This window comes from Onychomys torridus, chromosome 15 (assembly GCF_903995425.1).
Source record: "Onychomys torridus chromosome 15, mOncTor1.1, whole genome shotgun sequence".
Lineage (NCBI taxonomy): Eukaryota > Metazoa > Chordata > Mammalia > Rodentia > Cricetidae > Onychomys > Onychomys torridus.
Window position 1 is genome coordinate 27,406,185 of NC_050457.1, and position 22,827 is coordinate 27,429,011.

Genomic DNA, 22,827 nt, shown 5'->3' on the forward strand with positions numbered 1-22,827 from the left:
GAGCTAAATCCCCAACCCAAAATTACAGAATTTGATGACAATTACTAAAATAGAGATTGAGCGTATATTGCCAGGCGGTGGTGGTGTACAACTTTAATCCCAGTACTCAGAAGGCAGAGGCAGGCAGATCTCTGTGAGTTCAAGGCCAGCCTGGTCTACAGAGCAAGATCCAGGAAAGGTGCAAAGCTACACAGAGAAACCCTGTCTCGAAAAACCAAAAAATGAGTATAGTCAAGAGTAGAATGCATGAACCCCTAGTTAAATCAGCTAATAGGGGAAAATAGTTTATAGTATTAAATCTAAAATGAGTATGAAACATTTCATTTATAAAATGTTTGCATATAGATATAAGTTGGTGTATTATGCTACATTAAAGTTATAGAAGCTTACGCAGAATCAAGTAAGCAAGTGTATTGTTTCCTCTGTCATATCGCTGAAGTTCTACTGTCTGCCGTAGGTTGTCCACACATTGCCCACAAAGGAAACACATAAATACATCTGTAAATGTATTTTAAACTCTGAAGCTTTACAGGTGGGCATGACATTTTTTCTAGTAGCTTAATTTCTCCACTCTCTCAGTAAGATTCTCCAAATAGTAATTAACTCAGAAAACAGGATCTATGCTCTACTCAAACAAATTTTATCCAAATAGAGACAAGTGAGGAAGTCACTGATTTTTCATTCAAATGGAAAAATCAGTTGTTTCTTCATGATCATTTTGGTATACTTTACATTATAAAATAACTGTTCTTCCATCCACATGACTTTAAAAATAAAAAAGTGACTTGTTTCAGAATTTTAGTAATGACTCTAGCATTTCATTGAGGTATGGGTAACTTACAAGCTGTCTTTCTTCATTTTACAACTCTTCTCTGGTCAAATGCTAGATCATGAACTTTTTGAACACAGTAAAACATTGACACTCAATAGACCTTACCACTCATCTGCATTACCACTCCTGACAGAAAATTGGTTGGCTGCTCTCAATATTGACACATACCCCTGGCCCAAAGGCTAGGGAGCAACTGGTCTTCAGAGGACCAGAGCTTAGTTCTCAGCACTGTCATCTGGTGGCCCCCAACTCCAGCTCCACGGAATCTGACCCCCTCCTTCTGCACTGTGGGCACCTGCACTCACGTGTGCACTGACCTCTAACCAGTGGTTCTAGATCCTCTGGGGTCAAACAACCCTTTCATAGGGGTCACCTAAGAACCAGCAGAAAACACAGATATTTACATTATGATTCATAACAGTAGCAAAAGTACAGTTATGAAGTAGCAACGAAAATAATTGTATGGTGGGGGTCAGCACAACATGCAGAACTGTATTAAAGGGTCACAGTATAAGGAAAATTATACTGCTCTTAACAGACACAGACATACACACGCACACACACACAAAATTTTAAGTTTTAAAGTGCCCTCCCCAACAGAGATACCTGAAACTCATCTTTACACATTATGTGACCCACATGGAGAAGCACAGTTCCTTACAGAATAAGGAACTGCCGCAGTAAAACACCGCATCTGACAGGGGTTCTCACAGACATGACAGGAAATGCACCAGTCAGAGGCCAGGGATGACTGGTGTCCTCTAATGAAGGAGTCAATACAGTGTTTATATCTGGAGTGGTAGATGGCTTTGCTTTTCGCACAGTAGTTTAATAAGGTGTAAATAGCCAGGAAATTAAGATAATATTAAGATTTATTTTGTCATCAAATCTTATTACAAACAGCAATGTCTCTTCTAACTGTAGTTTAGTTGACAATTTAACATACCTGTGTCAACCTACATGTATAACAAGGGCATTTGTGATAGGACTACATCTAAAGGCAAGTTATCTGTAGCCAATGATTTTTAAAATTGAACTCAAAGGAGTTTCTGTGTGGCCCTGGCTGTTGGGAATTTGCTCTGTAGATCAGGCTGACTGTAGAATATTAAAGATGTGTTATGTTTATTTGTTTATGTTGTGGAATATTTGTTTAATGGTGCAAAGATGTGTTGCACTCTTTTATGTTGCATGTGTTTAACTCTGTGGAGCTGTGTTACTGTACCTGTTTAAAACACCTGATGGTCTAATAAAGAGCTGAACGGCCAATAGCAAGGCAGGAGAGAGGGATAGGTGGGGCTGCTAGGCAAAGAGAATAAATAGAACATGGAGGAACAGAAGGAGAAAGAGAGGAGGACTCCAGGAGCCAGCCACCCAACTACACAGCCAGCCAAGGAGTAAGAGGTAAAGAAAGGTATATACAATAGAGAAAGATAAAAATCCAGAGGCAAAATATAGATGAGACCATTGAAGTTAAGAAAAGCTGGCTAGAAACAAGCCAAGATAAGGCTGGGCATTCATAAGAAAGAATAAGCCTCCATGTGATTTTTTTTTTTGGAAGCTTGGTGGCGAGCCCCCACCTCCCCAAAGAAGAAAAGAGCCAAAAAAGAAAAAATGTATAAAAAAAAAATTTAAAAAAAAGGATAACCTCCAGTTCAGAGAGCCTTCTGCTTCTGCCTCCCAAGTGCTGGGATTAAAGGCATGTGCCAGCTGAACTCAAAGTTCTTAATTATGACTATAGTTTAAAATCCAATGCTCACACCATCACCCTAAACAAATTACATTAGAGTATCTGGCATACAGGATCTAGATGTGCACATTTTTGTTTCTTTGTAATTCTTACTATATTCATTCATTAACTGGTGGAAGAACACATGACATGACACACAGTTAAAGGTCAAAGGAAAATCTGCAGAGATAAAACGCATGTTGTCAGGCTCGGAGGCAAATGCCTGACCTGAGTCATCTGCCCTTTTGGGGGGGGGGGGCCAAAGTTTCTCTACAATGAAATGAACAATTACATTGGGGTTTCAGGACATTTTCATTACCCCAAAAATTCCCTCCATCCAGTGAACACCCCTACTATCCAGAGGTAATCACTCTTCACATCTAACATTAGAGATGGGTTTTACCATTTCATAATGATTAGAACCATAATACATACTCCTGTGTCTGTTTCTGAGAGTCATCTGTGTTTAGTCAATAATTAGCTCTTTCTAACTGCAGAGTGTCATCTCCTCCAATTTGTTTATCCATCTTTTAATTAAACATTTGAATTCAGTCACTCAGGGACTATACAGCTACTCCCAACATATTTTAACTGCATGTTTTCAGTTTTTTGGGCAGATGGGAGTGGAACTGCTGTAGGTTATCTATTTAATTTTAGAAGGAGTGGGCATCAATTTTTTCAAGTTCTCCACAGAATACTAACAGGCACCTTTAACTACTTCATGACAGCTGGGGGGTGACTGGTGCATGCCTTCTATCCCAGAACTTGGAGGCAGAGGCAGGTAGATCTCTGGGATCTCTGAGTTCCAGGCCAGGCTGATCTACAGAGTGAGTTCCGGGACAGCCAGGGCTACACAGAGAAACCCTGTCTAGACACCCCTACCCCACCCCACCCCCCTAAAAAACTTAAATGACATTTTCTAAATGTGATCATGGCAAAATATATGGTTATAACCATAGTTAGAACTGGAGCTTGTTGGCCAGCAAGTTTAGTCATATCAAAGAGACACAGGTCCCAGCAAGAGACCCTGTCTCAGCAAACTGGTGGAAAGCTTGGACTACATGGACAGCCTTCTCATTCAAACCACCATCGGGTCCGGTGCCTGGTGCTGGGCTGTCTTGTGTACGGTTCTGGGAGGGAGCACTGCCAGCCCGATGGCATAACTTCATTTAAGACACAGAATATTAAGTAAGTATAAGGTGTGGTTACTTATGTCTGTCCCTCCTCCCCTTCTGTCCTTCTGTATTGACCTCCCTCCCGTCTCCTTCCTAATGCCTCCCTGTCCTGTTTCCTCATTTCCTCCTTCATGTAATTCGTGTCTTTCTATCCCTCTACACCACCCATTATCTCCCATTAGCTCTTCTGACTTTCCTGGTTTCTGTGCTTACTCCAGGTTCTGTATTAACAGCTGCAAGTTTGGAGCTAAGAACTATGGAGGAGAGGACATCTAGTACTTGCCTTTCCGGGGCTGGGTTACCTCACTCAACATAATATTTCTAGTTCCACCCATTTACATGTAAATATCATGATTTTATTTTTTACAGCTGAGTAGTATTCCATTGCGTATATGTATCACATTTTTATCTATTCCTTAGTTGACAGACACCGATTGTTTCCATTTCCTAACTACTGTGAACAGAATGACAATGAACATGGCTGAGCAAGTATTGATGGAGTAGAGTATGGAGCCCTTTGGGCATATGGCAAGAAGTGGTATAGTTTGGCTATATGGTAAATTTATTTTTAGTTTTTTGAGAATTCTCCTTACTTGATTTTCAAACTGGCAGCACCAGTTTGCAATCCCACTGACAGTGAATGAGGGGTCCCCTTTCCCCCAACCCTTGCCCACATTAGTTGATTTTTTTTTTTTAATTGTAGCTATTCTGACTTGGGTAAGATGAAACTTAAGTTGTTTTATTTGTATTTCTCTAACTGCCATGGCCATTGAGGAACACTGCTTACTGTCTTGCTCAGTTTGCTTTTTTATATAACCCAGAACCACCCTCAGTATGCCGGACCGTCCAACATCAATCTTTAATCAAGAAATGTACTCACAGACTTGCCTACAGGCAATCTGATGGCGCATATCCTTAAATGAGCTTTCCTCTTCAAGTTGACAACAAAAAACAACACACAACAACTAACAAGCACAAACCTTAAGCCGGAACAAACTCTTTCTTCTATAAAGTGCCTTGGCCGTGGTCAAGGAAATTCTAGTATCAGGTATATTGTAGATAAACCTTAAGGACATTATACTAAAATACCTATCACATCATCAAAAATAATACAGACATAAAGTAAAATAGTAGTTATCAGGGACTAGTGAGCATAGTTACTCTTAATAAGAGGTTTCACTTTTGTAAGACAAATAATATCAGAGATTGATGAATGGAGAAATGCATACAACAGTATTATGTAAGGCTAAACTGTACACTCTAAAATGATGGAGCCAGGAATGGTGCTGAATGCCTGTAATCCCAGCACTTGAGAGGTGGAGGCCAGAAGACCAGAAATTCAAAGTCAGCCCAAAGACAGACAGCCTCAGCTATCTTAGACTTTCTCAAAAAGCCCCAACATCAGCCCTTAACTTGTGTGGCCCAGTGTCAATCTTGACAATGTACCCCTTAACTTGTGTGGCCCAATGTCAATCTTGACAATGTATCCCTTTCTAATCTGCACTACTGCTTGAATAAAGTTTCCTTTCTATCTTTGGGGGAGGAGGAAGATCAAAGTGAATTGTATGTGTATTTTACCACAGTAGGAAAACTCCGGGGAGCGGGGCACTCTGTAAATACTGAGAAGATGTGTCAGTGACAACTATGGTACTTGAGTTGAACCAAGTAGAAATCACCTAGAAGCTGACAGTTGTAGATAAAGAAACTTAGCTTTCACAGCAGGACATAGGACCGTAAGCCTAAACTCTCAGCACTCAGGATCATAGAGTCCAGCTTCAGCTACTTAGTGAGACTATGTCAATGGTTAATTGATAAATTGTTTTTAAATGGATCTTTCACTTGATCTGGAATCATTTTCCTACTTCTCAGAAATAAAACAAGCTAATGTTTAATTTCAACTTTCCAGATACAAATTACCAAATGTTTATTATTTTATTTCTTCAAAACTACAAGTAACTTTCACATTGGTAATACATTATTCATATATGAGTCAGTAAAATACAACTGGATCTCAGGTAAAGTAACTGTCTTGTAACCAAGTATTACCATTCCTCATGGCCATCCCTAGTATCAACACTGCCATCCTTTCATCTAAGCCACATCACTGAATACAATATTGCTACTCTTCACAATAACATGGTAAAAGTCATTATATATTTGTCAAAAACCCACAGTATAACACACAGAGCAAAGCTTACAATAAACAATGATCTCTGGTTAGTGATAATGTATCAGTATTAGCTCATCAATTGTAAGGAATGTGCCACACGAACACAAGACACTAATAACATGGGAAATGGAAAAATAACATGGTACTTCATCTAATGGCAATTTCTTTGTAAACCTTTACACAGAAAGCTTATGTGTATTTGGAAAAACAAAAATCTGAAATCATAATGCAGAACTACATACTGCTTTAAGATAAACTTCTCTATGGAACTTACTGGCTCAAATATTAATACTAACATTTCTTGTAAAACTGAACTGTGTTCCAGTTATTTCTAAAATTTAAAAACTATCATCTATGACAAATTGACATTTGTCAAAAAAAAAGTATATTAATCCAGAATTCCCCGACTTATGTGAACCCCAACATTAACTCTCTAGTACGAATTTAAATCTTTAGGAAATAGTACTATTCTAAAGAAATATTAATATAAGGTTGAAAACGGAGCTGGAAAAGTATATTTATATTTCTAATCTTACTGATAAACTAAATTATCCCCAGATCTTCAACTTCCTCTATTGAGCTAACAGCTTCCTTTTTTTTTTTAATTAAAAAAATAAATAAATAAGAGTTCAAGGAAAATGTTTATAGACAGTTGGTGTGTATGTGCATGTGGTTTTTTGTTTAGTTTAGTTTTGTTTTGTTTTTGAGAGAAAAAGAGTCAGTATAGAAACAATGTTCAAGAGTTCCTTCTTAAATGACTGAAGATTTCTTCAAACACAGAGACAGAAGGAACCAACTCTTATTGAAAGAATCAACCCAGCCAGGTGGTGGCAGCAGCGGTGCAGGCCTTTAATCCCAGCACTCAGGAGGCAGAGGCAGGTGGATCTCTGTGAGTTCGAGGCCAGCCTGGTCTACAGAGCGAGTTCCAGGAAAGGCGCAAAGCTACACAGAGAAACCCAGTCTCAAAAAATTTAAAAAAAAAAAAAAAAGAAAAAAAAGAAAAGAAAAGAAAAGAGAAAGAAAGAATCAACCCAAGGATCTTTCTCTATAAATATCAGGGTTTAGTAAGTTTCCTTTTGCTTATTCTCATAGCTGATGATGCTAGAGAAGTCAAGCGTCAAACAGTTCAATGGAAGCCCCCAGGCAGCAATAAAATCTTCCTGTGGGGGTTTGCAGATACAGAGCCCAGTCGATCAAGTGCTTGCCTTGAATATAGGACAGCCAGGGCTACACAGAAAAAGACGGAACTGGTAAAACTGGAAACCATTCAATAACTAAGAACAATGGTAAAGACTGACTACAGGTAGCACATGCTGCAAAGTCAGAGCCCACGTGGTAGAAGGAGAGAAATGCATCCACAAGTGGTCCTCTGCCCTTCACACGCTCACTGTGGTACTCGGATGCGCGCACACGTAATAGTAAAAAAGAGAGAAAGAACAAAGTTTGCTTGTTTGTTCTTTGCCTTTAAAAAAGAAAAGATGACTAGTATAACTCTGGTTTAGGAATGGCTTTCTCTTACCTATGACATATCAAACAATATCTACTATGTACAGACCCCTCCTAACACACAATAACCAAAACAATAGACCACAATTCATTAAGTCCCCAGAGATCACAGGGCACCTGAAGAGTTCACGAGAGACTTTCAGGATGCTTGGTGGGCCTTTCCTTCAAGTCTAAAAGCAGATCTACTCACATAAGGCTATCTTGGTATGTCCCTCAAACCATGTCCAAAATCTCCAAGGATAGGAAAGGTCAATCTATTAATTCTGGGATAGATGACAGTGTGACAAAAAAAAAAAAAAAAAAAAAAAGACTCATTTTTAGATTACAAGTTTCTCATATGGATCCCAATGTGAACACCTCCACTCCAAAGTTTAGAAGTGACCTATGGTTTGAGAGCCAAGCGTATCAGTATCAGGTATGCTCCAGACTTTGGGATGACATAAAACACTAGGATTTCAACGTGGTACAACAGGCTCTAGGAAAAGGCTCCAGAAGTGAAAAGTACTTGCTCTGTTGACAGAGAATATAACAATTATCTCTACAAGGAACTAGCCAAAGGGCAACAGTAAGAGTACTGAATTCAGGCTGGATACAGCTTAGAAAGCTCACTTAGCCTGTACAAGCATGCACATGTATGTACAAGGCCTTTAGGGACTTCACGTTCAGAGTGTCATTTTAAAACGAGTTGTCTTAATTCATTCTCCTCCCCCAACACACACACACACACACACACACACACACACACACACACACACACACAGAAAGAGAGAGACAGAGACAGAGAGACAGAGAGAGAGAGAGACTACTTTCTACCGTCAGAGATTACCAATACTCCTGGACAAAGACAGACAGACAAGAATGAGCAGGGCCTAGTGATACAGAGGTCTGTAATTCACTGCTGAGTAGGGAGGACGCGGAGGAATCTGAGGCAGAAACACTGCTACAGAGTGAGTTCAAGACTAGCCTAGGCAACTTAGTAAAACGTTTTTTGAAATACAAAGCAAAAAGAGAACTAGAAATACAGGTAGAGGCACAAGTCTGATCCCCAGTAAAGCAAAAGAAAATTTAAAAAATAATTGAAAAGTCTGTTTGTGTAGATTAGAACTAGTGTTATTGGAAACTCATGGTCTTCTCACATAGACACAAATACAAATAAACGTGTTTATAAGAAAAATCCCCTTGCTCTGTACACCAGAAGGCGTGGGGCAGCAGCACCCTAAGAGTAATAAATACAAGTACCCAGAAATTCCTAAGTACCGCTTTCCTCTTAAAATAACCAAGGAGAGTCTAGAGAGATGTCTCAAGGATTAAAAGCACTTGCCACATAAATTATAAGGACTGCAGTTCAGCTCCCAGTACCCACAGAACAAGTCGGATGTCCTGCACAAGCCTGTGAACCCATCCTAGGGCAGGCAGAGATAGGAGGCTTGCTAAGGCTTGCTGGATTCCAGCCAGAAAAGAAAAAAAAAAAAAAAAAAAGACATAGGCTTCAGGTTCAAGGAGAAAACCTGCCTCAAAGGAATGGGTGGGGAATAGAAGAGTAGGAGAGAGGGAAACTAAACAATGACACCTTCTGGTCTCTGCACCTGCACATATCTGTGCATACTCCCACATAGACAGATAGATAAATCTTTAACAACCAACGAAGTAGCAGATGAGTTTAGAATATCTAAAAAGCATAATTGTATTCTAAATTAATGAATTAAAAAATAAGCCAACTAAAAGAAGTTCTTACTAGCCAAATCAGTAACAATGTGAGGGCTGGGAGCACAGCTCAGTGGGCACAGCTCAGTGGGCACAGCTCAGTGGGCGCGGACTAGCCTACCATGCTCAATCACTGGCCCTACATTAAAAATAATGAACATCAAAATTCATGAAAATGAATTATAGCCCTGTGACTATAACAGGAAACCACAAGTCTACTTAGATGTAAATAAATTAAAAATCTAATGAAGAGAAAATATTCCCATGTTTCAAAGCACCTATCTTCAAATTACTAGCTGTAACAGGGTAAGAAACCTTGAAAAGTCTAGCAGTCACCACCTTTGCCTCTTGAAGGGAGTATCAGCAGTGGACAAATTAAAATTGCCTGGCACCTGAGGCTGTGAGAACACAGGAGAATGTAAATCTCTGATGAGGATGCTGAAGAGCTAATCATGACAATCTAATTATGAAATCCAATATAAGAACTAAGTATGACAAATATCAGACAACTGAAAATGAAGGAATATTCTAGACAATAATGAAGCCTATAGTTTTCAAATGTATCAGTGCCTTGAAAGAAATTGTTCCAGGTAGCAGGCGCAGAGTGACAAGCAAGTATAACACATAAAGACAACTGACAGGGTTCAGAAGGTAGTTTTTGTGTTAAATTCTAACTATGATAGATAGTCACATGATGGAATCATGTGAAATACTCTTATAAGAAATAAACATGAAAGTATTTCACAGCGATGGAGCATTAGGTCAATTTATTTTCAAACAGGTTAAAGAACAAATGGATTCAACTTTTATGTCTTGTCACTGCCTCAAAAATTAAGACAAGGACTGGGGATATAATTCAGGTTTTATATGAAAGTATTTGCTGACGATGCTCAAAGCCCCGATTTGATTCCCAAGTATCACATAAACCCCATCCTGCTAGCAAACAATGACATGTGCCTGTAATCACAACATTCAAGAGATGGAAACAGGAGGATCAATCCGGAGTTCAGGGTCATCTTTGGCTACAGACTGAGTCTGAGGTCAGTCTGGACTAGGTAAGACTATCTTTCACATGCACACCCCAAAACCTCCAAACAAGGGACACTTGCACAAAGTCTGCAGCCGTTTTACAAACCTGGAAAGAGTCTATGTCTACAAGGCCATCTGTGACTACCAGGGATTGGGGGAAGGGGACATCACATGCAACATAAGGGTCCAGGTTACCCAGTTCTACACTACAGTTTCAGGGACCTGAAGTCAGCTGTAGTCTAAAACTATTTGACAGAAAACTCCAGAAATAAGCAATTCTAAGTAAAAGCTCACACTACCCTTTTCCAGTACAGCCATACTGTATACCCCTACCTGTCAGTCACTTCACAGCCATCTAGGTTATCAGATTGTAGAGGTATTTCAGGGCTTGCGTTCATGTAAAGCTAATTTTACTTAATCGACTCCAAAGTACACTATTTGAATAAAATCCAAAAGCATAACAGATCTACCAGACACATCAAATTTCAAATAAACAGAAACCAATATTAAAATAATCAAGTAATATCTCAGAGAGTCTAAATTACATGTAGACCAAAAAACAGCTGAAAAATAAAAACCAACCTGGGGGGGGGGGGAGTAGTTCTTAGAAATTATACTGCAAAAATAAATTAAGAATTGAAAAACAAAGAGCAAGCTGAAAGATTAAGCCTCAAGATTCTTCCATAACTCAAAGAGCATCCCATAAGTATCTAAAGAGTCTTCCTTTTTCTAGAAACAACATATATATCTATCAAAACAACATACTGCAACAGATGGAAGAGACTGATATATGGAATTTGAGCTTTCCACTGAACTCAACGTAAGCAATTTGTGAAAATGCAAACACACCCCTCCTTTTAAAGTTTTATTAGTCAGTCCTCCAAATCCCTAGTTACAACCACATTGGGGAAAATGGCATCTGTACTGACTTTTCTTTCTCGTCATTATTTCCTAAGCAATCCTTTACACTTCTCACTTAGTATTTACCCTGGATTTAGTATTACAAGTCATCTGAAGTGGCTTTAACATGTCTCAGCTGATAGACTATATACAACTACCAAGCCATTTTATATAAGGGACTAAATAGTTATGGAAAAAACTGGAACAATCCACCATGGATACATGTCACAACTGTATTTGTTTTGGAAAATAATTGCACTTTTTGCTCAAACCATGTTAGCATGCAATGGTTTACTGTTATCTTTAAATTTTGTTTTAATTTCTAACAGAATAGCAATCAATAGCTGGCACAAACCCAAGCTCTAAGGGGTTCTCAATTTATAGAAGTACTGGTAATTCTAAGATGAAAGCACCATATAAACGTAGGATTGTTACTGTCTCTTATAATCACATCACATTACAACAGTGACTCCCTCCAACCTGCAAATGAAGTGTAAAGAAGGCATTCTGTCCCAAAGTAAGTGGTTCCGACTACAGTTGGTCTCTGAAATAACAAGGTTCAATTTACATCTGTTTCACTTTACAACACATTAAAGTGATACACACTCAGCAGAAACTTCTCAACCAGGAATCCAAGGTTACGTTATTTCTCAGGAGTCACAAAAAAGGCCATGAGAATAGCGGATAATAATACAGGTACTCAATAAATTACATGAGAAACTACACACTGTTGTAAGGTAAGCTTTGTGTTAGATGATTTTACCCAACTGAAGGATTAGTAGGTAGGTGTTCTGAGCATGGGGAAGGTAGTCCAGGCTAAGCCATCAAACATGGTAGATGTGGTGTACTGAATACATTCGTGATTAGCTCCAGCTATGATCAGTCTATCAGCATGCAAACCCATCCTAAGTACAGGAATATCAGTACTTTCCAAGTTACTCAATCTTCTTTCCATTTTCCCATTCTCTCGCTGTAATACTCATTAGAAACAAGTTCATGGTGCTGTCAATGTACCTTTCTCAAGCCTTCTAGCACAACAAAAAGAAATAGCTTACTATATGCATAAAAATCTGAATAAGGGTGTCCCTAAGAATAAACTTCACAGGCTTTATTATACCTATTTTTATTACACAAATGTCATTTTGTTGTTTTCTAAAAACATACTATATATATACTTAAAATATGAATAGAGCTTTATTTTACTAAGTTTATTTTTAGATGTTATTTCCTACTCTCTTCCACACTATCATTTCTAAAGCATGTCAAGACACAAGAACATATACAACCTGGAAAGACTACTGCACAGACACTGAGGTGGAGCAAGAAAACTGATGGGACAGCATAAAAACAAAACAGTGCATTAGTAACCCTAAAATACTGCCATGGACACTCAGCTGGAATGCAAACACCAGAACTTACAAAACTGATCAAATCCTCTTTTCTGTTTCATGTGTCAAACACTTGGAGGAATGATACGCATGGTCTAAGGGCCTTTGGTAAACACAGAAAAACAGGACATTAATTTTAAAAAATTAAAGAAATTAGAAGAAAGAGTTGAAGAATAGCAGGTTTTAAAATTAAGAACCCAAACACTGAGGAAAAAGATAAAATGTGAAACTGAGAAACAGGAGTACTCTCAAGAGTAAATGACAAAGGTACTGAGGGAGGAGGGATATAAGTGAAGGGGAGAAACAGGACTTCCCTGGCTAATCCAAAAGTAGGTGTTACAGAATGTAACTCATAGACACATTTTCTATGGCAAGAACAAATAGTGTGCGTGCATTCAAGAACTGATCTACCAGGAACGGTTGCGGAAGTGTAACACTACTGTCATAAAAGGAAAGAGAAAGCCATCCTGTGATGTTGATGTTTCAACAACAAACAAAACATCACAAATGGATGAATAAGAGGCAAGATTCAAATGTAAGCAGCAAAGTAGGTGTGTTTAAAGAGACTTTGAATAAACAGCAATTATAGAGAGATTTGTGTTCTCCAACATCACTAGAAGTCTGTATAATCCTAAATATTTTGTAAATATTGCAATAATCTATTCTACAACAAAAAGAAGCTTAAACTCTAAAACCATATTATCAATAAACAATTATTTCAAATAAATGCCCAAATAAGTACCTAATTTTCTAAAAATTTAAAGTATGCTCCTTGGCAGATAGTGTTCACTATAAGGTATTTTTAAAGTCAAAAATAAAAAATATAAAAAGCATCTAAAACAAATAAATTCCATAGATTTACTACCATGTAAAATGCCTCTACAGTTATCACTTGGCTAACAAACAGTACACAATAAAAACTGTTTCCATTCTTCCAGCGTGAAGTTCAAAACAGCTTACTCTTAAATGGCAAGGCAGCACCACAATACTGAAGCGTTGGAAGTTCAAGACTACCTTCATTAACAAGCCTTTCTATGCCATGCAGGCAAGCACTCTAAAAGCGTTTTATCTCACAATTCAATGGGGGGGGGGGGCGCACCTCCCTCGCACAACACTGAAAATATGTAAAATTTGAGACCATTTAGAAAGAATTCAAATCACTGTCTTTTTAAAAAGAACTCTTTTCAAACCTTTTTTTGCATTTTAGACAAGACTTCAAAAATATTTGGTTTGAGAATAGTATAGAACCTAAAATCCATTAGTCAATTTAGTGCTAAATTTACCTAACTTTCAGTAAACTACAGAATGTATGTCTTGTTTAGGAAAAGGGGGGAATCAAAGGTGAACAAGGATTCAGAGGTGGAACACCTCATTTTTATCATTTCAAAGCCTAAACATATTACTCTCTCCAAAAAGAATAACAAAACTACTTCTTCAAGCATGGGGGTGTTACGTAGGCAATTTTCAAGAGCCGTACTACTTCACACGAAACCACCAGAGTGTCATCTCTGCAGAGTTCCTCCAAGACTTGCTCGATTAAGGCGCTGCTGCTCTGAAGCCAAGCAGAAGCCATAAAAGGAAACCCAAGTTCAATGTCATGTATTTTGTTCCCCTCTTTCATATGCTCAAGAATAACCTCTTTTGCTGCCTAATTATATGTCCCCAAATCATAAAGTCCACCAGTTATGCACTTTAAATTCCTTTATAAAGCAGTCAAGCTTTTAACAGGAATGACTTGATGGTTCACAAATCTTACCCATAAAATAAAAATGCAAACAAAAACTCCAGAGACCAGACCCTAATAACAAAACAATATAAATACCGGAATGATTCTCTTTTTGAAATGCATTTAATAAAAGCGAAACAGCCAAGAACAAGCTGTGAACTAATTTGATCTTCTGATCTTTAAAACCTACATTTCCTCTTTCAACTAAAGAAAGTCAACTCTTTTTTCCTCGGGTTTCTGGTAATTATTTTGGCAGCATGTGATTAAACATCAATTTAAGCTTATGCTACATCTACCTACAATTAATATTTATTTTAAAATACAGTATTATCTGTCACCAACCTTTACCACAAAAGCACTTGTGGCGGGGGAGGAGGGGACAACTAAACTTCAAAAGGCACGAAATTGCAATACTAGGAGGAAAGACAGCCAGGTTTACTGCAACCAAAACTAGTTTTCCCCGTGAAGACGACCCCCATTGGTTCAGAAGCGTTCCTAAGTCTGACTGGTGGAATGTCTGCCATGCATCAGGAATTCCTGCTCGCACAGTCCGTACCTATTCACTTATTAGGCAGAACCAAACAAAAACAGATGGGCCAACACGAAAATATGAGGGCCATACAATTGCAAAACAGCGCCGCTTTTTCTCAGAATGCGACTCCCCTGAAAACCTTACGCGTTTTATCTCTCTTCCCTTACTATGTTCCTAGTGGGAACTGCATACAGGTCCGTCAGACCAATCAACTACTTGCAGGTGTTTGGGGTTTTGCTTTGTTTTTGTACCCATATCCTCCTCTGTCTTTATCCATAATCTTGACGACCTCATTCTGCTTCCTAGAACACCAGTTTCAAGAAAGAAAAAAAAAAAAAAAAAATCTAGCAGCTAGTGGTCTCCAATCGAACAACCAGACGAGCACCGCAGACTCCGGACTGAAAAGAGCACATTACTTACGACAACCAGTGCCTTAGCCGTCCGGGAAAATCAACCAAGAATGGCAGACCGGATGGGTTCTAAAGTCCAGAGAAACACCAGTGTCCTAACACAACCATCTCCACGTAGGATTAACGAGAAAGCCAAAACAATCGGCACCAACATAAACAAATGTGGCAGCCATCTCGGAGGAGCGAATCAATCTCTCCAGGGCAGCCAGACTTAACTTTCTTCCGAAACCAAAGTTGCCAGACTCAGCAGTTTAATATACACCGTATACGTCCCGGAACACTAAAACTTCTGGACGTCGCTGAAACAAAGGCACTCTTTCTTCCGATGGCTGAAAACTTTTCGTCCCACCGCATTCTTACCATCCCATCTTAAAAAGAAAGGCAGCCGGACGGTAGACGGGGCAAAAAACCAAACAATCAGTTCTTCTATTCAGCTGCTAAAATACCAAGCCCCTCCGACACGAGAGAAAGAAGTGAGGCAACTCGGGCAAGACGAAGCCGACTCCAAGTGTCGTTTCCGGCCCGCGAACTTGGCGGCTGCTCGCCGCTTTTCATAAAATAAAATAAATAAATAAATACAATTACCTCTCGAGGTGTCTGTCTCAGGGCAGCCGTCCCGGGGCTCGGCTTGACATGATTTCCTGCCCTTCCTCCGCGGCTCCGGGCCCCGCCGAGGCTCCCGTGGAGGGCGAGGCGGATGTGGAGCTGCCTTCCCGCAGCAGCAGTGCGGCGGCCCCGGTGGGGGGCTGGGGTGCGGGCTGGCTTCCTGCTCGCCACTTGTGAGTCCGGACTTTCCCAGCCCGGACTCGGTCCTCCGCCGAAGGAGAAGGGGAGGGGGGGGGGGGGAAAAAAAAAAAAAAAACTTTTCACTCGTGACACCGCCCGGAATTGCCGTGCGAAACTCACTTCCTGCCTGGGTGAAATAAAGCAGGATCCAGCTCGATCGAGCCCGGGAACCCGGAACCCCGGGGCGGCGCGCCTCCGAGGGGGAGGGGACGGCGCCCGCCCCGAGACGAGTCGAGTCGAGCCGCGCCGAGCCGCGGGACCACGCGCGGCCGACGGGAGGAGGAGGAGGGGGATTGGAGGAGGAGGAGGAGGAGGAGGCGCGGCGAGGACGCGGAGCTCGGCCCCGGCCTGGGCCGCACTAGGCCGCCGCCCCCACAGCCGCGCCGCGCGGGTATTGTCTCGAGTGCGCTGGCCGCGCCCTGCGCCCGCCGCCCCGAGCCGGAGCCGGCCCGCCGCGCAGGCTCCGAGACGGACGGACGGGCGGGCGGGCGGCCGTCGGGGGCGGGGGCGGGGAGGGGTTGGAGGGAGGAGGAGGGAGAGAGACGGAGTGGGAGGGGGAGGAGGTTGTCCGTCCGTCCCGCACTGCCCCCGCCACTCGCGCCTCGGACTCTCTCCGTCTTCCCGCCGCCGCCGTCACCCCTCCTCCCTCCCCGCCGAGCTCGCGGGCCCGCGCCGGGGACCCAGGCTGCCGCGCGCCGCCTTTTCACTCGAGCGGGAGATCGGAGGACGGGGGAGGGCGGGGAGGGGAGAGGCGAGGCGGAGGAGAGGAAAGGAGGAGGCGGACCCGGGCCGCGCCGCGCCGCGCCGGGCTGGGAGTGGAGGGAGTTTCAGCCTCACAGGCCGCGGCGGCCACAGCGCCACCGCCCCGGCGGCTAAGGCGAGGGGGGCCGAGGCGAGGCTGCGCGGCGGCGGCGGCGGCGGCGGCGGGGGCGGGGCGGGGCGGCCTCCCGCGGGGACGCCCCAACCGCCCAGAGCCCGGCGAGGGCCGGCGCGAGCCAGTCAGCGCGCACGGGGTCGACGCGGCCGACGTCCTCGGCGGCGGTGGCGGCGGGGGGCGCGCGGCGGGAGGCCCACCCCTACACCCCCCCACCCCCGAGGCCGCCGGCGGCCGCTCGAGTTTCTTTGTACGCTTGGTAATTGTTTGCGGAGAGAGCCTGTTCCAAGTGCGGCCCCGATTGCCGCGGCGGCAGGTATCTCTTTTCAGCGGCCGCACTCCGACAGCCTCTCCTGGCACGCTCGGGTTGCAGGAAACCACCCGCCGCGGCGCGCGGCCGCTTCCCACGCCCGGTCGAGCTTTGCTGCAAGCGGCGACGCCGGCTGCGGGGGTGGGGGGTAGGGGGTGGAGGGGGGGGGCTGGGGGTCCTCCGCGGAGACAAAGCTGATGCTGGGAAACGGGGAACGTGGCCCCGCGAAAGTGCCTCAAGACCGTGCCTTTGTTAGGGGAAACACTGGGTGCGCTCCGAATGCGGCGCAGCCTTGCACAGCCTTGCAGCCCCTACGCTTCCCCACCCCCACCCCCCCACCCCCCGGGCTTGCAAGTCGTTCAGTCGCACTGGCCCTGGTAGTTCTGAGCCTGGCAGGGTTTGCGTTTATTGCAGAGAGAGAGGCTTCAGCATTCTGTCAACACATATGGCTTAGGAAGCCTCAACCATAACATTGCCGTTTTTACAGTTACTGCTTTAAGTATGTTAGCAGACAGCACATCCTTGTTTTACCCGAGGGAATGGAATAGATTCTGGACAAACCATCGTCGTCGTCGTCCCGTTCCCCACCCCCCCACTCTGCTGTATTAACTATATGCACAGAGATGGTAATTAACCTCTGGATCCCTAAAGCCACTGGTTCAGTTCTTCCGTCTGTAGCCCAGAGATAATTATTCATCACCAAGTTTGAATAAAAAGCTGTAGGCCTTACAGATGAGTTTTGGCTTGCATCCAAAGGAAAGAGTTCACAAAGTCCACCAAAGGATTATTTACTGAAATGAGTTCTACGCCAGAGACAAATAGTTGGAATAACTCCCAAGATATTCAAGTCATTTTGAATCGAAGTGGCAGCATTTTAACTACACCCAACACTGCTAGAATTAACAGAGGCGTTAGTTTCTTAGCATAGAGCAGAACTTGAAGATGGGCAGTGGTACCAATACTTCAGGAATCTAGTCATTCCAACGTGGGTATCTATTATACACTAATATGAATCTTAACCATTGTATGTTTTTTAAAATGTATTTGTACAGACTATTTCAACTGACATGAGAAAGTTTTGTCTTGCTCTGCTTTGGAAAAATGTTTGGAGTTGATGGGAGAACTCAGGTACAAAACCTGTGATCAAAGGGTCGCTCCCCTGAAGCATCCTGGATGGAGCAGCTTCCTTCCAGTGAGAACTCGGTTGGATCCTGGGATCCCAGCTCTGCATCCTGTGGGTAGATTTAAAGCCCCATTAAATATGGTTCTGCATGTAGTTCAGTAGTAGAACATTAACCTAGCATACACATGTCCTAGGGTTGTTCCCCAGCACCATTCGAGAGAGTAGTACAATGGATTGAAATAAACTTACTTGCAGCCTAAATAACACCAGACCCCATCTCTAGGCTGACACCTGCCCTGGGCCTAACCTTTTGTTAATTTAAACTCCTGCTGGAGACCATTCTGACTACCACTCCAACTAACAGTTGCTATAACTCACCTGAAATTCTGACAGTAGCCTTTATCCCCTCGGGGTTTATTTCTCTAGAGCAAAGTCGTAATCTCAGAACGGTAATATTTTAAGCCTTAATAGTCATTTATACCTAATTCATCAGATTGTTCTCTGAAGCAGCTTTTAGTGGAAGGAGAAAATAGAGCTTATGTTGATGCTGAGTAAATAGAGGACAATGAGTCTCACTTCTTCAAACAGTATTGGGAGAATAGAGGAAACAGGCAATAAAATGATCCCCATTTGACTGTTAAAGAAGTTCTGATTATACTGTAGTAATGAGCCACTCCCCACCCCCACCCCCAGTGATACATTTTTTAGTATGTCCTGTAGAGCTGAGACAGAACTATGATAACATTGCTCCAAAAACATGTTTTTAAGGAAAATATTCTAAACTAGTCTGTGTTCATGCATGTGTGAGCCTACAAAATGAACCCCAAAACACTAAGCTTTATAAGAATTGAAGTCAGGATACACTTGCCTGTTCGGACAAATGTTTCTTTAATGATCCATCAAACAGTGTTTCCCAGAAAGTCTGTATTTGTGAATGGCAGCTATATGATCAATATTTGGTAATCACAGATGACTCATCTTTGTTATTCATCACTGTTTAGTTCTAACATGAGCAGCACACACAGAAATAGCCAAATCTTCCATCTGGACTCTCTTTTCTGTGCTTTGCGGATTAGTTTTCTTTGAAGATCCTCTCACAGGACCTTGAACTAAAGATGGACTGAGCTTTTCCTTTACTGTTAAACTGGACACTGAAACCCCGCCTTCAGCAAGGCTGCCTTGCTGTGACTCCATAATGCTAAACGGGCCTCCAGGACTACCATCAAGAGTATCGTCTGTTGATAGCTGCTGTTCAGTGTCCCCATCGTGGTTCTCTGAGAGGCACAGGGAATGGTTCTTGTGATTCCCCTTTCCAAACCCAGGGCTGAGAAGAACACTGCCTGATGGAGAAGCCACTTCACTGAAGCAGCATTAAGCAATCCAGAGAATGCTTATAGGACCCACCAGAAAATAACCCAAAGAAAGGACATTGGCACTGGTTGGTTGGTTGGTTTTGGTTTAGTTTTGGCTTTTTGAAACAGGGTTGCTCTATATAGCCTTGCTGTCCTGGAAGTCGATCTGTAGACAAGACTGGCCTTGAACTCACAGAGATCAGCCTGTCTCTGTTACCTGAGTGCTGGGATTAAAGGCATGTGCCACCACCACGCCCAGCTGTTTGAGCCAAACAGTTATAATTCACAAGCCCCGAGGAGGAGACATTGGCTGTGCAAGGGCAAGCCTGAAATGATCATTCTTCTTTGCTCAGCCTTTGACAGAGAATTAGTCATCTGCTCCCAACTTGGTATGCCAGCCTGTGTGAATGAACTACCCAAGGGAGACCTTACCCTCAGTGAGGAGGGGATGGGAGTGGCTTGGGGGAAGGTGAGGGGGGTGGAGCAGAAGATGGGGAGGGAAGAGGAACAGGGATTGGTATGTAAAAGAAAAGAAAAAAAAAATTAAATGAAAAAAAAAAAGAATTAGTCATCTAAAAGTTTTCTGTTTACTTTGCTTTTTTATTTTTTAATCATAGTAGTGAACCTTTTTACTAGCAAGGGGTTAGATTAAAAACAAGTTGAGACGCTTTAGATGAACTGGGTCAAATTGTACCATGTCATGTTTTGAAAATGGAGATTTCACTTCTCTCTTTCCACTCCCCTCTCAGTCCCTTGATAGAGAGCAAGGGCAGAAGGTCAGGGAGCAAATCTATGACTCAAAAGAGGCATCCCAGCACCTACCGGAACCGATACAAGCATTTTTTTTTAAAATAATACTTTGGGAATAGAATTACCCCTCCCATAACAAAAGAAAAAGGGTTTGGTAATATTTTATGAATTACACAGAAAGACTATTGGTGGAAAGGTTTCTGTAAGAGTTTTGGAGTTTCCCACCAGTACAGTCATTCCCTCTCCTGCACAGAAACGTTCCAGGAATCCTATCAATATCTAGGACTGCATACAGTACTAACCCTGGACGTACTGTTTTTCATGTGCATACTAATGAGAAAGTTTAATTTACAAATGCACTAAGGGATCTGTGGCGATATTTTGTTTGTGCTCTAACAAATAAAGCTTTCCTGAAGATCAGAGTGCAGAGCAATAGTAAGATGATTGTAACAATATATAACAATAAAAGCAGGCGAGGCCCACAATAAAAGTGCCTGTCACCGAGCTGGATTGATGACTCACATTCAGTCCCCAGGACTCACTTCTCAGAAGTTGTCCTCTGGCCTCTTTTATTTTTCTTAAGGCTATGTGAATGAAGTTCTTTCTAAATGTCTGTGTTACACTCACATTCTTGTGATTCCTACATGATAGCCTAGTGTGGGAGAACACACCTATAACCCCAGAACCCACAAGGCAAAAGCAGGAGGAGGAAGGCCAGTCAGGGCTATGTAAGACATCCTATGTCAAAAAGACAACAACAAAAAACCCATAAAACCTCCGTGATGAGACAAAGTGAGATAAATTGTGTGGCACAGTGATGGTCTATGACATAAGACTTTCTTGAATACGGGCACTAATATTCCACAGCAAATCAGTGTCTGATGGTAGAAAATGGGCATGATGGGAATACACTGGGCAGAAGAATGATTGACATCCCTATCAGGACAAAGCATAGCAGCACACAGTTGAAAATGTAAAAAGTGGTCCTTTCTAGAATTTTCCACACAATATTTTCAGACCATCTTTGACCATAGGTAACTGAAACTGGGAAAAGTAAAAGTATGAATGGGGGGGCACTGTTACATATACTTCTTAATTTTCCCCCTACCCTATTCATTTGTGAGCTACAAAGGTTCTATTTATGATATCTTTTGTGTTTTTAATATGAGGAGACTATAAACAAAGCCTAAGGGTTGTATATGTGGCTTCTGAAACATGACCAAATCAGAAACATAGTTATTGGGTGATTGGGGCCAAGTTCCTCAGTAGCTGCCAGCATAAATGTGAGTGTCCCCTTCAGAACGGGGACTGTGAGACCAACTACACGACAGCTGGGTGCCATAGCTAGCCAAGTGCTTTGCACGTTGCTTGGCAGCCTCAGGAGTGTCAGCTAGGGTTAGTGGTAACTTTAAAACAAGCTGATAACATGTACTGTGTTCCCACCATTTCTAGAACCCCCAGGGTCTACTAACCAAAGCACCACTCTCTGAGAACAGAAGCAGACAAATGATTATACAGAGTGACAAATATGGAACCTGAACTACTTCCTGTCCTGGGCCTCTAAGAGTCACCCTGTTCATTTCCACCTCTGCTTCTTTTCTGGTCTCCTTTCCCTAGCATGAATCATCGTCTGTTTCTATCATATTACAGTAGACATTCCTTTGAAAGATTTTAGCAATGTTAAATCAACAAAAATTTAAATACTGATAAACATTGCCCATCCGTGCAGGCTTGCAATTCTAAGCAAGGCAAAAAATAATAATAAATCGTTCTTTAGGTAACAAAATTACTCCTCCCTTACTTAGTCAAGTCTACATTTCATGAATTAAAAGTTTTCCTACAGCATTTTATTCTTTAAAAAAAAAAAAAAAGTACTTAGCATAAAAAATATCAGCAAAATAGCAAATGGATGGGTAGGCATTAAAAATAATTTGAGGTGTAGTAAGTGACTTAATGCCCTGTTTTTGCTTGGTTTTTTTTTGTTCTTTACTCTTTGAGGGACACTCCACCTAGCTCCCAAATAAATATCGAGGCTTATTATTACTTATAAATGCCTGCCCTTAGCTTGGCTTGTTTCTAGCCAGCTTTCCTTAACTTAAATTATCCTGTCTATCGTCTCTTGCTGTGTAGGTGGGTGGCTGGCCCCTAAAGTCCTCCTCCTTCCCTGGCTCCTTCTTTCCCTCCTCCCAAATTTCTCCTTCTATATCTTCTCTCTGCCTGCCAGCCCCACCTATCCTTTTTCCTGCCTTGCTATTGGTCATTCAGTTCTTTATTAGACCATCAGGTGTTTTACACAGGCACAGTAACACAGCCTCACAGAGTTAAACAAATGCAACATAAACAAAAGGAACATCTTAAAATAATATTTCCCAACAATGCCCTGTCTAAAATAACACCTAAATTTACAAAACAAACAAACAAACAAAGATTTTCTAGTTAAGCCTTGTATCTTTCTTATCTCAGAAAGACTAACACCTCTCTATACTGTCAAAGGCTAGAATATCATAACTGTAATACTAGATAAATCTTATCTA

General features: G+C 42.0%; 1 protein-coding gene across 6 annotated transcripts in view; it reads right to left on the bottom strand.

Annotated features, from left to right (window-relative positions):
• The window catches only part of Erbin (erbb2 interacting protein), a 107,917-nt gene extending 91,675 nt beyond the window's left edge, over positions 1–16,242 (bottom strand). For 5 of the 6 annotated variants that reach the window (XM_036207219.1, XM_036207218.1, XM_036207216.1 and 2 more), the window contains exon 1: positions 15,684–15,736. The gene's annotated coding sequence lies outside the window, so the exon portion shown is untranslated. Of the gene's footprint in view, positions 1–15,683 lie in introns of all 6 variants that reach the window. The other variant, XM_036207213.1, reaches the window with a different exon arrangement.
• Positions 16,243–22,827: the final 6,585 nt, after the last annotated feature.